This window comes from Vicia villosa, unplaced genomic scaffold (genome assembly GCF_029867415.1).
Source record: "Vicia villosa cultivar HV-30 ecotype Madison, WI unplaced genomic scaffold, Vvil1.0 ctg.002220F_1_1, whole genome shotgun sequence".
NCBI classification, from domain to species: domain Eukaryota; kingdom Viridiplantae; phylum Streptophyta; class Magnoliopsida; order Fabales; family Fabaceae; genus Vicia; species Vicia villosa.
This window is the reverse complement of record NW_026705867.1, coordinates 90,785-97,095: the sequence shown is the minus strand read 5'-3', so window position 1 is coordinate 97,095 and position 6,311 is coordinate 90,785. Positions and strand designations below refer to the sequence as shown.

At 29.3% G+C, this 6,311-nt stretch overlaps 1 pseudogene; it reads right to left on the bottom strand.

The window, feature by feature from the left end:
* Nucleotides 1-3,690: 3,690 nt before the first annotated feature.
* On the bottom strand, nucleotides 3,691-6,066 carry LOC131638208 (uncharacterized; annotated as a pseudogene).
* Nucleotides 6,067-6,311: the final 245 nt, after the last annotated feature.

Sequence of the window (6,311 nt, the reverse complement as noted above, 5' to 3'; positions counted from 1 at the left end):
TTCCTTTTCCTTGCCTTAAGAGATAATTTCCATCATTCATATTTGAGTTTTTGTCTCATCTTTTGAAGCAATTGCAAGGTGATTTCGTCATTTAGACCAACTAGACAAGACAATTTTATAGATATAGTTAACAAACTCTCAATTTTGTAGTAGCTTTTTGTTTTGTTATGGAACCGACAATTTTATCCATTGGCTAGAGTATAATTCAGATAATTTTTGTAGTAGCTTCTTGAAATTAATGTAGATCTATTAATTTTTGTTGGTTAAAAAATAGCGTTGACTTATAAGTTAGTTGATAGTTGATAGTTTATGGTTGATGACTGATAGCTTATAGTTTATAGTTAATGACCGATGACTTATAACTAATAAATTAATTGAAGTGTTTGATAAAATTAGCGGTTCAACTAACTAATTAATTAAAATGACATAAAAGACATTTAATATGTAATTATTTTATTTATTTTAAATTAAAATAAATTATAGAGGGTAAAAGTGAATTTTAGTTAAAATAATAAAGATAAAATTGAAAGAAAAATAATAAGCTACAAGCTAAAACGCTAATTAAAATAGCGTCTGAAAAATAAGCTATAAACTAATAAAATAATTTATAAATTTGTGATGAAAATAGCCCTAGTTTAATTATAAGAGTTTAGTTTTGTAATTTTGAAATATATTTTTTATTTTTTAAAACAATACTATTTCTTTAATTAATACAAAGTCTTTTTAGATATTTTTCTTTTTGAAAATTGTCAAAATGTCCTTTTTCTCATTATATTATATTATATTACACACAATTAACCTTAAAAAAAATAAGTTATTATCTTTATCTTCTTTTCTAAGATATGGAAATTTACAGTACACCTTTCTTACTCCTATCTAAAAAAATTCATACTAAAATCTCTTTTCAATTTTTATTTATCCTCTTTTTCTTTTCTATGATGTTAAATATGATCCACATTTCACCCATATCCATCCATGCCTAAGATATATTTACTATAATTAAAAATATGATCATATGATATTGAGTGTCATGTATACCAAACCTATAACTATAATCAAATAAATCCACATGTCCTAGGCATGTTCCCTAACCAAAGTCAATATTCTTTATACCGACTTTATTTTGCATTCAAATTATAGTGTACCTACATGTCCAATTTTGTTAAGCCACAAATGTTTAAGGCTTTACGCCACATACATGAAAGAAGGATGTCCCAAAAATATTATAGATTATATATAGTGAATCATTTGCATGGTTAGCATAGCTATTTTTTAATGTTTATAACTAATATACACAACCAAATTGATGTAATGCATATGCAATTGCAATGGTTGACCTCCGCATTTTGAAACCTACGTAAATAATTAAAAAGCTTGTTTTTATAAATTAAATAGGTATATACACCAATCACTAGTGCAGAAAATACTTTTTACATCGGGCGAAAAGTACTTTTTACATCAGGTACGGGCGAAAAGTATTTTAAAATATGGATGTACAAAATACGAATTTAGATATTAAATTTAGATATTACGTCGGTTTGATGTATTCCTCAGCTCTAACACTCGGTTGGATATTTGTGATTGTTGAAAATATGTTGCAACACTGAAATAAAAAATAAATGATGAAAATTGAACTTAAAAAATACAAAGTATGTGAATTCACACTAATCTTTAGATTTAATTCGCCCCCCACCAATTATTATATATCAGATGTAATAAAGTTTAATGACCAATTTTCTTCCAAACACTTCGAATACATTAATTGAGTTGCATAAACATACTAAATTCATCGCTATAGAAAAATATTTTTACATGAAATGATGATTCCCAAAAAAAACGGTAAAGTAAATGATGATTTAAAATAGGCATAATTATTCACGAAGTCCCTTAATTTAATTTAATGTTTCAGTTTAGTCCATTATCTAAAAAGGTTTACATGTTAGTCTCCTTACAAACATTTATATTAATTGAGTTGGTCATTTCTGTTAGATTTTGTGAAAAAAACGTCAACTTTTGTTGACATGGCGTGACAGCAATCTAATTGTACAAATCTGAGGCAACATGTGTATTAAAAAACTGATTTAAACTGCAGAGTTTTGTTTTCGGAGGTTAAAACCCCTCACTACTACAAAAAGCACATTTCATAACGCCACCAAAATTTACTTCACCACGGCCAGAGGATCCATCGTGGTAGAATCTATTCAATTAGGCACTTTTATTTTGTTTTCATTTTTAAGCCCATTTTCCATCATGGTTGGAACTTTCAATCATGGTGAAAAGTGGCGTTTGGTCATGAGTTTGAATCCTAGAACCTGCAGTTTTGTTTTTTATTTATTTTTAAGCTATTTATCATCATGGTTGAAAGTTCCAATTGTGATTAAAAGTGGCGCATGGCCATGAGTTCGAATCTTGTTGTTGTTGTTGTTGTTGTTTTATTGCTGCATTTCTTATATTTTATTAAAAGATATACAACAACGGTTGTTTAATACAACAGTTGTATGTAACGCATTCTCATGAGTTCGAATCTTGTTGTTGTTGTTCTGCTGTATTTTTATATTTTATTAAAAGACATACATCAACATTTATTTAATACAATTATTGTTGTATGTAACTCGTTTATTGAGTTTCTTTACTATCCTTAAACAAATATTGACCGTCCATTTAGTGATTATTGTAATGTCCCATTTTAATTTAGGTTATTCTTAATTATTATAATAATTATGTGATGTTGAATTTTGATATATATGAAGATTAATTATGTGACATGGCTTTCCGTATAATTGAAGGAACATGTTGTGGGGTCGCCATGCCTTTGATGTGAGGTAGATGCCTTAGAAATTATAGAAATTAAGGTGTTGAGGGGGGTGTTTGACCAAAAGCGTAGAAACATAAGGGTGCGAAGAGAGGAATAAATTATTAGTATTATTTGACTTATAATATTAGATTTATAATTATAGTATAATAATTAAATAATTATTATAATGAGAAAGAGTGCATGACTAAAAATGTAGAGAGATGGAGTGTAGTGAGAATATTAGTGATGCTTATTTTATTATTGTTATAATTAGTAGAATGATAGGATAGTTAAAACATATTATTGGATTAAATAATTATTTAATTAAGAAGGGTGTTTTTGGAATTTCAATTGGAGGTCTAAGGGTTTAGAAGAGAGAATAGAGAATCATTATTCCCAATCGATCGTAGAAACCAGAGAAAAGAAAGAAATAAAGAGAAAAGGAAGAATTTTGGGAAAAGAGGCTAGGGCGAGAGAGAAGCCATGGTCAAAGTTTGAGGAATCTTTAGACTAAGGTAAGGGTGGGGTTCTGATTATCTAATAAGGGATATAATTGAAGGTAGATTGATGATTGCATGTTAGATTTGGGGTAGACAATTTGTAGGGATTGTTCATATTTAATTAAAATTGTGTGCAATTGATGTGTTCAAGTTGTTTGTGTGGATGTATTTGATGTATGATGTTGATGATTACCTGAATAAGCCATAAAACTTGATGATTTTCGTGTGAGAAATTATGGGTTTCGGGGTTTTGAAGGGTGAAACTCAGTGGCGGATCTAGAACTTTTCGATGGTGGGGGCTTAAAAATAATGGATATATTTTGACTAAAGAAAAATATTTCAAATTGTTCCAAAATACATAATATAACGACAAAAAAAGTTAAAATACAAAAAAGCTTACAATTGTCCTCTACGAGTTTTCATATTTTGAAAATGTTCAATGATTTTTTCATTGTCCACTTCATCAAATATGTTACTCTCTATATATGTAACTAAACAATCATTCAACCACTCATCTCCCATACGATTGCGTAAACCATTCTTCACAAAATTCATGGCAGAGAAAGATCTTTCAACAGTTGCAGTTGCCACAGGTAAAATCAAAGCTAACCTCACAAGTAAGAATATCATTGGATACACAATATGCTTTTTAGTTTTCACCAACATTTCAGAAAGTTCAGTGATTCTATTTAACTTTGAAAATTTATCATCAGACCGAAGATCTATGATAAAAGTCTCAAGCTGACTATCAAGCACAATAAGCTCCACATGAGAAAATTTTGATGGATAAAACTTAGCCAAATGAATCAATTTCTCCTTATCAAATGCAAAAAATGAATCTCTTGGATTTAAGCTTGCTACACAAAGAAGCAACTCAGTGTTCACCTCGGTAAATCTATTGTTAAGCTCTTGAAGTTGTTTATCAATCACTTCATAAAATAACTCAACTTGAAAACGATGTAGATTTGAAATTTTTTGAGCTTTACGCTTCGATCTTCCTTGTGTAATGAGTGCATCATCCATATTTGGAATGCTAATATTTTGTTTCTCACAAAATAATGATACTTCATTTAGTAAAGTATGCCAACCATTATCTCTCATACCTTGTAACCTTCTTTTGCAAACTCTAACTAATGATATAGCATTTACAATATCCTGATCACTTCTTTGCAATGCTTGAGATAAATCATTAGTAATTCCAAATATATTTTTCATCAAGTGCAAGTTAAAAGTAAATTCAAAAGACTGTATACTTTTCAATAAATGACAAGCTTCAATTTGTTGATCTGATGATGAGCCATTTTCCTCAACAAATTCGAGGACATCAATTACTGAAGTAAACAAAGAGATCAAGCTAAGTAATGTACCATAATGTGAGCCTCATGTATCTCCAGCACGTTTTAATGTAGCTTCTTGATTAAATCCAGAACCACTAGAAATTTCACCATTCAATAAAGCTTCTTGAACTTTAAGCATTTGAATTTCTCTAAGAATCTCTTGACGTTTACATGAACCTCCAACAATGTTAGATACATTGTTAACCAAACTAAAAAAACAACCAACATCAACTTGCTTCTTGGCAACAACAACAAGTGATAATTGAAGTTGGTGAGCAAAACAATGAACATAGAATGCAGAACTATTTTCTTTCAAGATCAAACTTTTCAGTCCATTAAATTCACCTTGCATATTACTAGCCCCATCGTAACCTTGTCCACGCACTCTTGACAAACTTAAATTATGTGTTGCAAACAATGACTCTAATGCTAATTTTAAAGATATAGCACTTGTATTTGCATTATAAATAAGACCAAGAAACCGCTCAATGACACCTCCTTTTTTATCAACATAACGCAAAACAACAGACATTTGTTTCTTAGTTGATGTATCTCAAGATTCATCAATTAAAATGGAAAAGAAATCATCTCTAACACTATCAACAATAACTTTGGTGGTCTCACAAGCTGCAACTGTCACAATGTCCTTTTAAATTGAAGGTGACATTAATTTAAGATTCCCACGAGCATTTTTTAGAATTATATCAAACTCTTTATCATGTATTGAAACTAAATGAATAAGCTCAAGAAAATTACCTTTATTTTTTGAATTAATTGACTCGTCGTGTCCACGAAATGCCAATCCTTGCTTCAATAGGTATCGAATACAATCAATTACTGAAGTCAAATGAATCCTATATTCTCTTTTCATTAAGTCTGATTGTTTAGTGATAGCAACTTCAATATGGTGTTTTTGATTCATTAAGGCCTCACAACTTCTCCAAGCTTGATTGTGAGCACTGTTAAAATTTCCAACATGTATATCCAACCTTTCCTTTTTCTTCCAATTTGAAAAACCGTCAATCGAAAAAGCATCACTACTTTTTTGTTCTCCAATATCAGATCTCATGAGATAACAACATAAACAAAATACAACATCTTTTGAGACACTATATTCTAACCAATTTCCAAATTCTAAAAACCAATAAGGATTAAACTTCCTAAAAAGAGGTCCAATTTTTCTTTTTGGAAAATCATGATCTCTAGGCTGACAAGGTCCTTTTTGCAAATAAGCTCTTCGAATGTTATCTCGGTCATTTGGATGATAACATGAAATTTGTTTCCTCTCTCCTGGATCAGCTGGAAGATTGTTCAAATCAACTTCTAAAAATCTCTTTTCCCCACCAATAATTGACCTTAAAGGTGTTGATAACTTTCTACTTTCAACATTTTCTTGAGACTCTGATGTAAATTTCCTTTTAAAATATCTCTCCATTTCTAGCACACTAAAAAAATATAGAAATTTATATCAAAAAGTGAAAAAGAACATACATTTATCTTAATTCAAATACTCTTTGTTGTTCTTATAATAAACACCTAATAAAAAAACTATTTCTATAATTTTACAATGTTATGTTAAACATAAATAAATGACAAAAATAAATTTATTAAAGAAAAAACATACCTCTATATATCAGTTGCAAATGACTCAATTAGACAAAGTCACAAAACTAAATTGAT